Consider the following 14,983-nt stretch of genomic DNA (forward strand, 5'->3'; position numbering starts at 1 on the left):
GTGCGCTGTATGGCTGGCAAACACCAGTGAAACTCCAAGCAGCGTCTTCTCTTCTCCTGGCACACCCACAACAGCTTTGAAGAAAGCTAAATGGTGTTAGACTACAACACTAAGACCTACTTACAATTGGCAAGAAGCAACTGCCTTCCACCACGGATGCCTAGGCCATACATCTTTTAGGCCATCCATCTTTAATTTTGGTATTACATGCATCGTGTGCCTCAGTCTAAAAAGGGGGAGGAGGAATGCAATATCAAGTATTATGGAGGAATGTGAAGTGCTTTAACACTATGGTTTCCTAGTTACAAGTGGGAAAAAGCAACTGCCTTTGTCCCCAGATGCCTGGGCTCTTTAGCCCATGCATCTTCAATTTCGGTATTATGTGCATTGTGTGACTTAGTTTAAAAGGGGGGTGGGTGGAATATTAAGTATTATGGGGGTTTATTCTGAAGTTTTATGAAGTACTGTGAAGTGTTTTAGCACTCTGGTTTCCTCACCAGGTCACCACATGTAAGGTGTGTGAGAAACTGGTGTGTATTTTACAACTGTCTGTTAAGGTTTCCTATCACTGCAAGCTTATCTCGATCCTTCCCTCTGAACAACCCAACTCCGTGCAAGAACATCTTTATTCCCACAGGTGTTTCACAGAGCGCTTCCCCACGTCTCTTTATTTAACCGCTTCCCTTCTACACTGAGCATTAACGCAGCGCGCCCAACCCCTCAGCGGGCGGGAGGGGGGCACAAGATGGCGGCGCCGCCTCTCCCCCCTCCCCTCCCGTCCCCTTCCCTCCCCACCTGGCGCCGCGTCACGTGACCGGGGCCTCCCCCTCCCTCCCCCTCCCCTCCCCTCCCCGCGCCGTGACGTCAGGCGGCGAATCTACGGCGCGCCACTGGTGACCAAGCTCTGCACACGCGGAGGCGGACGGCTCCCCCCGCCGGTAAGCGCGCCCGGCCGCCACGCGCCAGCCCGGCCCCCCCCCGCCCGGCGGCGCGGCCCCGGCTGCGGCCCCGTGCGGCGCGGCGCGGCGGGAGGGCGGGGAGGCCGCGCGCGGCCCGGCGCCTTCCCGCGGGCTTTTTGGGCCTCTGCGCTGCCGTCGTTTTTTTTAGGGCGCGGGGGGCGGGCGGGCAGCGCCGCCGGGCGCAGCCAATCGGCTGCCGCGGAGCTCCCGTGCCGCGCGGCGATTGGTCGCGGCGCGGAGGGCGGGGCGAGCGCCCCGCGCGCCCATTGGCCAAGCCGGGCCCTGGGCTCTTCCTCGGCGCGGGGGCAGCGGCGCCGCGAGCCCCCAGCGGGGTGCGCGCCCCCCGCCCAGCGCCGTGCTGCGCATGCGCCTCGGGGAGGGGGGATTGAGGGAGAGCGGGGAGCGGCCGTTAGCGGCCGTTAGGGGCCGTTAGGCGTGCGCGTGCCCGCCGGGCGGGGCGCGGCTCTGCGCAGGCGCGGCGGCGCCCCCCCGTGAGGGCCGGGCCCCCCGCGAGGGGTTTTTGGTGCTAAAAAATGGATTTTCGGCGGTGTTTGCCCCCCGCCTCTGCCTCTCGCTCCGCCACAGAGCCCCAGCGCGTCGCTGCGGGTGGTCGTGGTCTGCAGGGCGGCGGGGGTCGGGCTGAGGACAGGGCCCCGGGGGTTCCCGAGTGCCTTCCCGCAAAGGTGCTCGGCGCAGGGTGAAGGCTGCACCGGTCGCCAAGGCGGAGATGGAGTGCGGGTGGCTTTCGAGGGATGGGTTGTGGCTGTGGTTAGTGTGGCATGGGGTGGCAGGCTGCCTGCGGCTCTGTTGGGTAGCTTGTATGGCCTGTGAGCCCCAGTGTGCATCTTGTTCTCCTTAGCTGACTCTACAGTCTGAAAAATGATGTGTGCGTTTAATTTGTGATCCCTGAGCTGTGTTTATTGGTCATCTCAGAGTTCATGGTGTCATAACGGTTGGAAAAGACCTCCAAGACCATCTGGTCCAACCATGCCCCTACCACCAATGTCACCCACTAAACCATGTCCCTAAGCACCAGGTCCAACCTTTCCTTGAACACCCCCAGGAACAGTGACCCCACCGCTTCCCTGGGCAACCTGTACCAATACCTAACCTCTCTTTCTGAGAAGTTACAAAGAGGGAAGGCTTCGTATAGTTACTGTTTTAATTCTTGACTGCTTGTTCCCTCTTTTTTTTTGTAGTAACCTTGATGTAGACTAGCAAGACCTTGAGCTTTTCATGTGTTCGTGTTCATCTGCACCGTACTGAGCATGATGGTGACACCTAGGGAGTAATAAATAACAGGAATCCAAAACTGAAAGGGTAGTCGTGGTGGCAGTGATTTGCTGATGGTGCAAAACAATGACAGACAAATATATAATTTAAGCAACAGATGTAATTTGCTGTGATTCTTACCGTAATAATCTAAAGGTGTAGCCCGTGAAGACTGTAAATTGTCTTTTTCCAGTCCTATATCAGAACTTGAGTAATCAAGATGTTTGCAGGAGGCTGGAGCTTTGGATGCTGGGATCTATATTTTTCCCAGGTCACACCTCTTCATGAAAGATGAAGACAATTACAGCCTTCGGTTTGGTCTCTCTTGCAATCTCTTAGAGTATTCACAGCAAGTTACATTCATCACAGAGGTAACGTTAGAGTCGTTCCATCCTTATTTCATAAATTATTTCAACACGGACATATAATCAGATTGTAGCTTTTACATATAAAATATGGAGCCTGGCAGTAATTGTATAATCCATACATTTAAAAAAAAAAAAAGTCAAATGCAGTGACGTGACAGCCTGATGATGGACTGTGACTTTTTCAGTATGTTCAAACATGTCGGTTTTATTAGCATTTTGGGTAATGTAATTCAAACGACCTGAGTTAAAAACATTGAGCTAATCCTTTCATATCATTCTTCTGTAGGAAATACTGTATATTAATGGCATCAATAATTTCTAATTTATTTGCACGAAAGTTTCCCGTTTTAAAAGTTTCCTAAAGCCTGAGCTCATTTGTGGAAAAATACTTGGAGAGACGTGATGTGTGTGGAACAGATTTCAGTCACAATGCGCCATTAAAACCTTCTGTGAGGAAGAACAGCTTTTTTGCATTAGTGTGTACACCATTAGAAAACAAAAAACAAAAAACCATAACTGCTTTGCCTAGTTGTTTTTTGATCTTTTTAAATATCTGCAGACTTATGTTTTTGTGCATGAGATGAAATGTGGTTGGACTGAAATTGTTGAGTGGCTCCCACATATGAATTTCCTAATGTGGCGTAGAACTTAGATGTTCTCGTCCTTCAGGAAACAGAAAGGTTGCGCTGGATGATCCATCACTCAAATAAAAATGTTGGTTAAAGATATGTCTGGCCTAGTTCGTTCCAGTGAATGCCACATCATTATGGTGCGTGTTAAGATTACTGCGTTGGCTTTTTAGGTTGCTCCTATTGGAGTACAGGTTATCCTTTTGTAATGAGCACAGTGCCAAAATTGGAGAGGGATACATGACGACCTGATTCTACAAACTGTGGTGGCTGCGGTTCTCTCAGTGACATATATACATATATTTAGTGAGAGCAGCTGTTCAGTTGTCCACAAAACCAGCTGTGAGCCTTAGGAATCTCTCTTCTGTGCCTTGTATCATCTAAGGAGTTAAACAGCTTTCACTTTGGGCAAGTCGGTGATCAGCAGCCAGCCAGTTTTTCTGCCCCCTGAAGGTTTTGTTTTGCATCTGCCTTGGTGGCTCTGGAGCAGCCCGGTATGCGCTGCATAAGGTGCAGTTGCCCCTGGTGCTCTGCCAGCAGCACAGACCTGTTCCCAAAAATCAAAGGCTGAACGCAGATCAAAATCAAAGGAAAGACAAAAGATGACCGGGGAGGTTCCGTGACCAAGGAGGAAACAGGACCCAAGGGCACATTTACATTTTTTTTTTTCCTAAAATTTAGTCATCATCATGAGATCGCCCTTCCCCTCCAAAATTTGCATCAAAACGCCACGCAAACTCATCCTAGCTTATGATTACACCCTGCAAACCACCTCCCTCATTCCCACACCGCAGCGGGGCTTCCCAGCACAGGCCGGGTGCAGCCGTGGGTTGGCTCCAGTCCTGTTTGGTCTCCCTGAGACCGTGCTGTTCTCTCGAGCCAGGGCTCCGGGTGCTGTCACGCAGTCACGGTTGCTCCCGGTACATCCGCAGCAGTGCTCGGGCCGGTGCTGGGTGCCTGGGCTCGGTGCGGGGCAGCGAGCTGGCAGCTGGCGCTTCCCTCACGTCTCGGGCTTGCTGCCTGGCCCAGCGTGACACAGGCACGGGACACCTTAACCAGTTACCACCGTGATTTCATCTCTGGTCTGTTGCCTTTGCACCAAACAACGTTAAAAAAAAGTTTATAAAAATTTAAAGGAAAAATATCTGTGCCTGTTTTTCTTCTAAACTTTTTTATTTTTAATTTTTGCCGTTTTGGTCAGCGCTAAAACAGAAGCTTAATGAATTTGTTGATGTGTGTGAATAAAACCAGTGAAGAAGTAAAAAATACAAACATGTTGTCCTTGCAATTTCTAGAGAAACTTCAGAAGTGTATTTTGCTTTGCAGAAATGAAGTTACAGCAAGAGCTAGCGAACTGATGTGCTCCTTCACAAAGAGATAACCCTAGCGCCATTCGGAAACGGGCAGTGGTGATGTTCCAAAAGCGAGGTGCTTGTTTGTAAGGCTCAGGCCTGCCTTCCAGTGCTGCATTAAAAGAGCTGCTAATTGCCAGCCTGTTTTTGTTGTCCTATGTTGTTGACCGCTTCCTGGGTTATGTTTAACTGGGCTGGGAGGTTCCAAATGCTCTTGGTTTCTTCGGTGCTTAGCAGCACGAGCAGACATTTTAATTACCTATGCATTTCCAAGTCTAAATGTAGAATGCTTTGGGACTTTAAAGCCCACCCAGTTCCAGCCCCCTGCCATGGGCAGGGACACCTCCCACCAGACCAGGCTGCCCAAAGCCCCATCCAGCCTGGCCTTGAACACCTCCAGGGATGGGGCATCCACAGCTTCTCTGGGCAGCCTGTGCCAGGGCCTCACCACCCTCTGAATTTATTCCCTATACCCAATCTAAACCTGCTCTCTTTGAGTTCAGAGCCATTCCCCCTTGTCCTATCCCTACACCCCTGACACAGAGTCCCTCCCCAGCTCTCCTGCAGGCCCCTTTAGGCCCTGGCAGGCCGCTGTAAGGTCTCCCCAGAGCCTCCTCTTCTCCAGGCTGACCAACCCCAGCTCCCTCAGCCTGTTTTCAAAGGAGCAGAGACTTAAGTTATGTGTGCGCATGGAGTAGACATGGGGGAAGCAGGCAGGGCTGTTAAGGCGTGCAGTGTTTCAGTGTCTGGATCCAGGTGCACATGCCTCTACAGATGACTGTTTTGCTACAAACATGCTTATAGATGCTTTTCTGTTTCATTGTAGTTAAAAAGAAACGTTCTCACTGTGCTCAGCCAAGTTTTTGGCATCTCAAAAGTCCCTCTGAAAGATACAGCTGCAAAGACATACGAACGTTAAAATTAATTTCAGTTATCCAACCCATTCTACGATTCTTCAAACAGTAACACAAAGTCGTCAATTTATATAGAGGTAATTGTTTCATGTGATTTTGTTTGTTTGTTTGTTTGGGAATCTGTATAGTAACGTGTGATAAAACCTTTGTGGGAAACATCTAAGCAAGAAGGTTGGAAGCATGGAGGTCTTCAGATCTCTGATTGAAACAAAGAAAGAAACCAACTGTTTGTGTTCCCTTTGGATTGCCTTAAAAGCTCCTGCACGGCCCTGTACCTTTGCTGTACCAGACAGGTTTCTACATTTGGGCCTTCTCTGGAAGCCTGCCTGTTTCCGTCCCGCACGGGTTAGTGATGGGGCTTGTTTGCTTTTGGTAAGTTAGCAGAAGACATTCGGTGAAACACGAGGTGGTCCACCTGGAGCTGGCTTGAGGCTGTGCCGTAGCAGGAGGATGCTCGCTGCAGGATGCTGTAAGGATGGTGCCTAACATGCTGGCACCACCCGCTTCTCCTCTGTGCCCCAGGAAAAACACAAGCCTGGTGTTCTGTTCCCTCAGGTTTGTTACGTCTGTCTTCGCTGCCAGCTTTCAGTGCCAGCAGAGTAAAAGGCTGTGCCTTTTCATGCTCCCCATGTGAGGCAAATCTGGATATATCTTACTCCTTATAGGGAAAGGGGTTCTCACCTTATGTCATATAAATAATGAATAGGATATACGCGTCGGAAAAGTCAAAAGGGAACAATGTAAAATCTAAAAGCATCCATAAGCTGCGGCTTGTTTGTTTGTTTGGCAGCAGCAGGATAAAGTGAACTGAATACTCAAAATTACTATTGAGCATACGTATCCCTTATTAGGCACAACCTGATTGTTGTAAGTCAAAGCTAATTTTTTTTTTTTTGATTGGATCCAGTGGTAGCATAATATCTAAGTTCACAGATACACTCCACAGAAATGTTTTATGGATGTTTTCTTCTAAATTTGCCTACTTATTTTCTATTGTTTCCGGGTTTCTTGGTATAACAATGGAATGATTTGAATTGCATTTGTGTTTTTTTTTCTCCCTGTTGTTCAAATTTTCACTTTAAATTATTTACAAGTCTGAGACTCGGAGATGAGAGCCTAATGAATGCTTTTAAAAATAAAACCTTCTTCTTTAAGCGTGTTATGCTTCATGTTTTGAATTTATAACACAAGCCTTAATGAATAGTTTCCTAGTTACTCTCATCTTGGAATTTATGAGCTGTCCTATTTACAAGTTTTACCTATACAATGGGAAGATAATTCCTGTTTATCTTAAATGAAAAGAACTCTTCTTGTTAACAAGCTTAAACCGCTAATTAGGGGTAATATAGCGATAAATACCATGTCAAACCCTTTAACAATGAGAAGATGCAATATTTAGTATTTGGGCCTTTTTCTGCTGCCTTCTGTGCAAGAACAGAGCGTTGTGGGTGTGGTTTTTTTTTTTTCTTTGATATCTTATTTGAGTATAAAGTTACTAAAAGGTATTTTAGGGGAAAACAGTGGCCTGCAGGTCCTTTCCCTACAGGAAGCAGCTCCAGTTATGTCCCACGTTTAGGATGTTGGTGCCCATGCGCTGTAACGTTGGTCGCTGTTGGCAAGGCTTCAGAAAAAGAGCACAAGTATGGAAGAGCCCGGATGCCTTCATGTATGTGTGCGTGTGATGTGTTGTTAATGGTTAAGCTGTTCTGCTCAAGGAAAAACAGTAGGACTAGCAGTAGTTGCTTTGTTTTGAGCCTACATTAATGTAATTTAATCAGGAAGGAAAGAAAACCTGGGACTAGAATTTGATGTCATTTACCTGAATATAAATCGGAGTATCTCCATTTAGTGTAACAGAATTTTTTCAATTTGCGTCAAAATGATCAAAATCAGAGCCTGACACAAGCCCCCCTTCTCATAATTTGTGCATACAAAAACAAAGAAATAAAATTGTACTTTTTATTTGTCTAAATATTAACCCAAAACCCCAGAGTTCAGTTTCAGAGCAGAGGTTTTGTAATACATTGTGGTTTCTTGCCGGTACCGGGAGCTTCACAGGTATATGCCTTAAGAAGAAACATCTCTTTTTTTGTTGTTGTTGCTTGTGATTAGAGTTGAGTTGTCAAAGCTACAGACTCATGACTTTGAGAGCCATTCTAAATCTAGGTAGCTTGAAACCCCCTGACAACTATTTTCATGGACTCATTTGTGTGCGCCTCTGATGACACCTGCAGAGGGTTGTGTGTAGGCTTTGTTCCCTGTCTGATTTTCTTTTTGTCACCCAGGGAGTTTGTAATAGGGATGGCAAAATGAGGAAGGAAGGAGAAGAAGAGACTGAAGAGAAGGGAGATGAGGTCCGACTTTGGAGGTATCCCTTCTGCAGCTCCGCAGCAGATGCCTGGTAGGATGAAAGGAGCTCCTTGTCTTGCAACCCAGGAATCCCCCTTGGGCACGAGATTATTAGGTATGATAGGCAGTTGGTTGGAGAGGACAAGAAAACACCTGAGAATGCATTTTGCCGGCTCTGTTCAGGCTACTCAGTTTTCATTTCCGTGTGAAAAACATGCTGAGCTTTGCAGGTGGAGGCTGACTTAGAGGGATGCCTTCTCCTTTTCCTCCTTATCATCATTATGATTTTAGATGTTGCTGGTGTCGGCAGAGTATATTCCGAGGTAAAGCACTGAACAGAGACTTTTTTGGTCAGAGAACGGGGAATTTTCTAGTTTGTATGCTAAGGGTGTGTGCCCCAAGGGGTACCCAATCAGGGAAATTTCGTAGGAGGAGGTATGCAAGCAGAGGTAGTACCTTAGACCAACTACTATAGATGGAGAGAGGTAGGCAAGCTTTCAGGCACAAGAGCCATTCTTTAAACCTTCTATTGATACCAAGATAATTAAAAATATACTTGAAATAACAATAATAAAGTTAATCTCTGAAATTTATATTTAAATGTTGTATGGAAGTGCAGATGTGTAAGGAGGGTGTCTGTATGTGGGGTCAAAATGTATTTTATTTTGCATTCGTTATAAGTTCTCAAAGGTCATTAGACCTGTAATTACAGAGCTTTGGATAACATCTGATCTAACAGATAGTGCTGAGAAGACTTCATTTCATGTAGCCATGGTTTCACCCTGATTTTATTTTTTTAAATTCATTTTCATCCGTGTAAGTTATATTTCAAAACTCCATGTTATCCATTTTGGGAGAGGAGAAGTACGCCACATAAGTATTTAAATGTTATTTGAATAAACCACCTAGAAAGCACAGAAAGAAAGAATGGTATTCTCCCTGAAATAAAACTGCAGTAGGGATTTTGATTTATAAAAGAAGATGTTCATAGTGCTGGAATTGTCTAACCCATCAGAACTGCCACGCATAAATAATTACATAATTTCACACTTTCCAGTGAAGTCAGACCCTGATTAAGAAGTTGACAGCCTGAGAGAGTCCGCTCTTTGACAGTGATGTCTGTATTCCCTAAATTCGTAGAGACTGAATCCAGGAAAACAGACTGAGATTTAAACCATTTACTTTGAACAAGAACCCTCAATGACAAATGTTTTTTTCAAAAAAAAAAAAAGGAAAAAGTTTTCATGCTTTAAATGCATAGATATTTCAGCTTCTCCCCTTTCAGCTAGCATAGATTTTGCTGATACCAGGTCTTCTCACTGTCTTGGTCCTCACTGTCTTTCAGTATGTTTGATATTCATATTTCTTTTTTATTCCCTCTTCCGTGCTGTGCTTTTTTTCTTCCTTTTCTTAAACAAATAGCTGATATGGTAATACGAAGTCTAATAGGAAAAAGGCATTGTTTAACTCAGTTGGGGTACTACTAATCCAGTCACCAAATGTAACCATAACACAGCATGCATTTTAATTATTAAATATAATGGAAACTTTGCATTTTAAATCTAGAGCTATAAACCACTTCTCTGAAAACGCACACTTCAGCACTCCGATTTTAGATTGCAGTGAGTTACAGGGCCGTATTCGTTGATTGGTTATTAGAAGTTCAAGATCAGTAGCAATCAGTGCTTGTGGTAATTTTAATGTAAAAACATACAGATAACGCAGTCATGCCAGTCATTCCAAATGAGGGTAATTTAAAGGCATTTTCAAGACTAATACTTCCCCAAATTCCAGTGCTTTGTAAAGTGTGATTTATTACTAAATGCCATGTTGTTGAGGTCTTTGTTTGCTTAGATATTTATTTGTTTAGATAGTTCTACAGAGTGCTCCTAATGCACTTTCAATGTCTTTCTACTAAAACCAGCTGAAGGGTAGAGCAACTACAATGTGTTTGCTCGTGTTTGGTCAATACCTTTTTTGCAACGAATACATTTTTTTTCATAAATCCTAAGAATAAATAAATATAACGAATTCTAAAAGAAATACTCTTGATGTCTAAATGCTTTTTAACATAAAAACTAAATATACTCTTAGAGAGAATGTGGTTTTTAGTGAATCATCATGAAAACTTAATAACCTGTGCATGAGACGTGCACGCTTGGAGCTCTGCTCTGGTTTCAGAAGCAGGGGACATCTCATTATCGAGCAGCTCCATTTGGCTTGGAGGAGGCTTTGCTTAGGTGCTTGCTTCATGATGCCAGGATGTTTCTGTCAGCTGGCACGGCACAGGTGCAGGACCAAGGCTTTCCTGATGCAAAGCGTGTGGTAGAAGCTCCATGGAGTCAGTGCCATCTTCTTTTTGCCCAGGTTGCTTCACCCAGCAGCTCTGCTTTCAGGGTTCAGGACTTGTGCTCGCTGTCTCACTGTCCTTCTTCTTGCTGGAGGAGGCTGTCCCATGTAAGTTAATTTGTTGTTGTTAGAGTTGGTATTTTTTTTGTTTGTTTCTTGTTTTTCTTCTTCTCTCTGTGTATTTTATTCAAGTATCTATCTCAGGACTGCCTATCACACTTGGTGATCCAGACATCTTAAAGCTTGGTGTTGAGCAGTTCAGTTAGTTGTGCCTGACATCCCTGGCGTGGACACAGTCTGAAATAATTTTGGAAGTGAATTTTGGAAATCAAGTGCAGATTTTTGTTCTGTAGGACCACCCTAACCCTTGGAACATCCATGCTGCCTGGTTTGACCATCCTTTTTCCATCATCTTTTTCCTCGTGGTCTTCTGTCGTAAATTTCATCACCTGGTAACCGATTTTACCCTTGCAGCCTTTGCTGTTGATTCTGTTTGTTTTTGTTTTCAAGGATACATTTGTCATGGCCCAGCAACTTTCTGAGTCTTTCTTCAGCTCCTTGCTATTCATCTGTATTACAAATGAAATTATAGCATTGAAACAATTATGGTATCAGTGTCTGGTTGATCCTTAACATTCGTACTTTGTAGTTCTCTCTTCTTATGCATCTTTTTCGAGTGTGTGGCGGGGGTGTGTGTAGGTGATACCTTCTGCCTGTGAGAACTGAGGCAGGGCTGTGCTCCCTGGCAAAATGGGAACCCCGAGAGCTGAGGTACAGCCTGGTTTTGTGCCTTTTGCTGTGCTCCAGGCTGAAAATAGGATATTGGTAGTTGGAAATGGGCTAGGTTGCAGCATAAACCTTAAGGCCGTGGCTGTTTGTCTCTTGTTGCGTTATATCGTGCTTCGTTTTGGAATCGACCTGCTTATGTATGAGTTGTTTTCTGTGTTTATAGATATAGTTATATATTAAATAACCCCCTTTTTATACCCTTTGGCTCACATGAACTTCTGAGGCTTTCTGTCAGCCTCCGTGTGCCTCTTCCTGGGCAGGGGTGCACCGAGGGTCCCTGCTCCACCTGGGGTGAGGCCCAGGCGTCTGGGCAGCTAGGCCATGAAGTTTCCCATCTGGTTGCTTTTCTTCTTCCCTTGCGGCCCTCTCCTGTCTTCCTCCCTATTTATTTCTTAAAAAAAATTGTGGGAGCATACCGACTCTAAGTATGAAGTGAATTTTTACAGCCCGGCCATAAATTCCCAAATCTGGGGGGTTTGTAATGGAAAGGCTTAGAGGGGGAGAGGGGCAGATGCGCTATAATACATATGTAACCTTTTTTCCCTCTCTTTAGTGAATAGACCGTTTAAACTAAATTAAGTAAAGGGTATAAATTCTGTTGTTTCAGTTTTTAATATTTCATGGCTGATTTTATAGATAAAAATTACATTTAACAGTAAATATGAAGAAGAATTTATACAGCCTGTTCTGGTTTGATATGGAACAGCAAATCCCATTTCTCTGTAGCTGTAAAGAAAATTCATTATAATGTCTTTGGTTGTAAGAGATGGCTTCATTGTGATTAGTTACACTGATAATAAAACAACCTTTTTACAAATGGCACAAGATACATGGGATTTCACGTGTCTGCCTTTTAACAGCATTGAATTTGTGCATTTGCTACCTTTATTCTGTAGTCCTTTTTTTTTCATAACCGGGCACTTCAGAAATCTGAAAGTTATTGAAAATAGTCTAATATAACTTAGTATTTTGTTCCTAATTGTTGAGTTTTCTAAATAAAAACACTAACTATGAAAAAGTATATTTATGTCACTTTAAACAACAAAGTTGGGGGATAAAATAATGAAATCTGGATATCTGGCATTACTTCTGAATCCTTTTTAAGCATCTAAAGAAATATCTTGAGTTTCAGATGCCCTATTCCCAGTGACTTCAGCTGGATTTAGGAGTTTGTGGGTATTCTCAGTATTTCAAACAGATAGCATGGCACTAGGATGCCTGCTAAGCAGTTGACAGTCCAAGTGTCGGCTTTTTGCAGGTGGATTTTGTGAGGAATTTGTAGCCATTAAAATAATATTTATTTATTTTTCCTCTGTGTGTGCCTCTAGGAATTTGTAGATTTCCTTAGCACGATGATGCGAAATGGGTACGATGAGAAAAGTGTCATGGTTGTTTTAATTACAACCTTTGCAGGTTTATATTGCTGCGGTTTGTGCTGTTGCAGAGGTTCAACAAGTAAAACCTTCTGTACTGCTTACTTTACAGAAATAATATCATATATTTGGAGTCCTGAAAAATGGTGCATGTGCTATGAAGTGATATTTTTATGTGTAAAATAGAATTACAGGGCAACTGTTGGAAGTGAATTCCTTTCCTGCTTCACGTAAGAAGTGAACGAATACGCAGCTTCAGAGTGGGGAAGGCTGCAGAGCTGACAATCCAGAAGTTGTAGTTGATTATCAAATATTTATGGAATTTACCGGAAAGTGAAAATCTGAATCATAGTGCTTGGGAGAAATAGGATGTAATGATCGAGCGTTCTGGAAAACACAAAATGGAGCAGAACGCTTAATAGAAGGTTTCACTTAAAAAGAGATGAGCAATATTTTTGCTCTTCTCTTCTGCAAGCTTTAATTTTAGACTGTTCCCTCTTCTTACATTGATTATTACAGCTAGGAAAAGAACTCCTGTAGCACTTGTTAAAAGTGTTGTCACAAAATGAATAGCAGGAAAATGGCTATTGATGACTGAAACACGGGACTAAATATTTCTTTTTACCACTCGAGAGCAAAACAGACTGTGCCTGTACTCTTTGCTCGAGGAAGCAGCCTGTCTGGCGTGCAGCCTGCTTTCTGTGTCCGTATTGCTCCGTCGGAGAAATTAACTCTGTCTGTAATTGGGGCTGGTGTAGCTCCGCTGCTTAGTAAGCCGGGAGCGTGGAGCCGACCTGCTGCCCTGTCGACAGCGCGGAAAAACTGGCTTTGCATCCTGGCTGTGCTCTGCTGTTATAAATCATCGTGCAGGTAGCCCATAAGGGTGAGCTTGTGGTCCTCCGGATCCTCGCGCAGTCTGAACTGAGTGATAGCCTACTTAGTAATATGTCAATTTTTTCCTCTAAGGAAACGTCGGGACAGCTGTAATTTCTTATTCTAGCTTGGTCTCCGTGAGCGTGCCCATTGTCGCCACAGAATATGTTTTCTTTGTTCATTAAAACCTATTGATCTCAGGAAAGTTTGTAAGATTGATTTTAACTCAGTGCTTTTCAGGGAATTAGTAGTATTTTTAGCAATAACACTCTCCTAATGCATTCCCAAGAGAGAGTGATGAATAGAGGAAATGCAAAGGCAACTTACACAAGTTGCAGTCCCCAAGGTCTCCTCTCATGGGGAAAAATCGTGTGTCTCTGCTGGCGTGCGATGCGTGGAGCCTCGTCTGGAAAGGCCTCCCAGGCTGTTGGGCTTGTTCGGGCTGCTTGCCCAAAAGGGATGTGGGGAGGAGGAGGCGATGGCTGCGGTCACTGCACTCACCATTACCTGTTTTTCCCCCTGCAGAGAAGGAGCACAACAGGTGTTACCCTGAGCACTGCAGCTGTAGGTGTTGCTGCCGCCTCTAGACCTGGGCAGAGGACAAGACTGCTTACCCTGGACTCCACTTCTGATGTTTCTCAGTGATCTTTCATAGTTGGGGTGCTGACTGGAGGTAGGATTTTGTGATGAACTGAAGGCGACACACTGCAGCCCTCTCTAGCTGTTATGTAATATCCCTTAAAATACCGAGATTTTGCACTAGATAGCCGCATAATAGAAAACTAATGAGCAAGGTGCAGCTGTTTGGTATAGTAGAATGAAGCTGCACAGTTTTTGTAGATACCAAGGAAGTGGTCTGGTCTCCAGTGCGACTGCACTATATGTACTATTCCTAGAGGAGGAATGAAATGTTCATTGCCAGTGAGTCCTTCTTTGGGAATGCACTTGAGCACATGTGCCTAACTTCAAACCTCGGAGGAATCATTCTCAAACTATCCCCACGCTTAAGTATATTGCTAATTCTGGAAGATAACTAAATTTCAGGGACTAATTTGGGTAGGCATAGAATTTGTTGCACTGATACAAGTAGACATGGGGGAAAGTGGTACTACTGATAAGGAGCAGCATTTAAAACCTTCATGGTATTTGTTCCAAAAGTACCAGTGCTGCAAATTCTTTGTGCAAGGGGGTAATTGGGAGTTTATAGCTGATGGTGGTGTCAGCAAGGGGTTGTCCCCACTCCTCTTGAATTCCTTCCCATCCCACTGGTAAGGAGGATCTCTGGGGAGATCTGGTTTCTCTACACGGCTGCGGTGCAAGGTAGATTTTGCTCTCACATCTTGTGGTCCCACTCTCCTGGGTGTACAGAGCGCTTTGTTGCAGCACTGCCCCTGCCTCGGTTGCCTTCTCCATCCACTGACCAGGAGTGTGTTTTTCTGGTCGTCTTTTGGTTTCTCTTCTCTCCATGGCTGGAGGAAGGGCACCTTTTGTAGCTCCATGGTTAGCTGTGGCAGAGGGCTTGGGGATGGGGAAGGGAAGAGGCTCCATATTGTGCCGCGAGAGTAGCTCATGACTCATCACAGGCACCGCAGCAGTCAGCACTAGTTCTTGTATCATCTCATATTGCAAGTGCCACCGTAACATCTGTACGCCTCCCTCTGCTGTCTTGTATTTGCTTCCATCTGTTGACACAGTCGGTGATGGAAATTAGAGTGAAATTCAATGGTAAACTCTTGAACTTTTCAGAGCAGAGAAG

General features: G+C 44.8%; 1 protein-coding gene across 3 annotated transcripts in view; it reads left to right on the forward strand.

The window, feature by feature from the left end:
* Positions 1–817: 817 nt before the first annotated feature.
* Positions 818–14,983, forward strand: part of ZNF407 (zinc finger protein 407) — a 333,603-nt gene continuing 319,437 nt past the window's right edge. The window contains exons 1-2 of one of the 3 annotated variants that reach the window (XM_027451888.3): positions 818–938; positions 13,753–13,900. The gene's annotated coding sequence lies outside the window, so the exon portion shown is untranslated. Of the gene's footprint in view, positions 939–7,816; positions 7,959–13,752; positions 13,901–14,983 lie in introns of those variants that run through there. The other 2 variants (XM_072034832.1, XM_027451889.3) reach the window with 2 other exon arrangements.

Source organism: Anas platyrhynchos, chromosome 2 (assembly GCF_047663525.1).
Source record: "Anas platyrhynchos isolate ZD024472 breed Pekin duck chromosome 2, IASCAAS_PekinDuck_T2T, whole genome shotgun sequence".
NCBI lineage: Eukaryota > Metazoa > Chordata > Aves > Anseriformes > Anatidae > Anas > Anas platyrhynchos.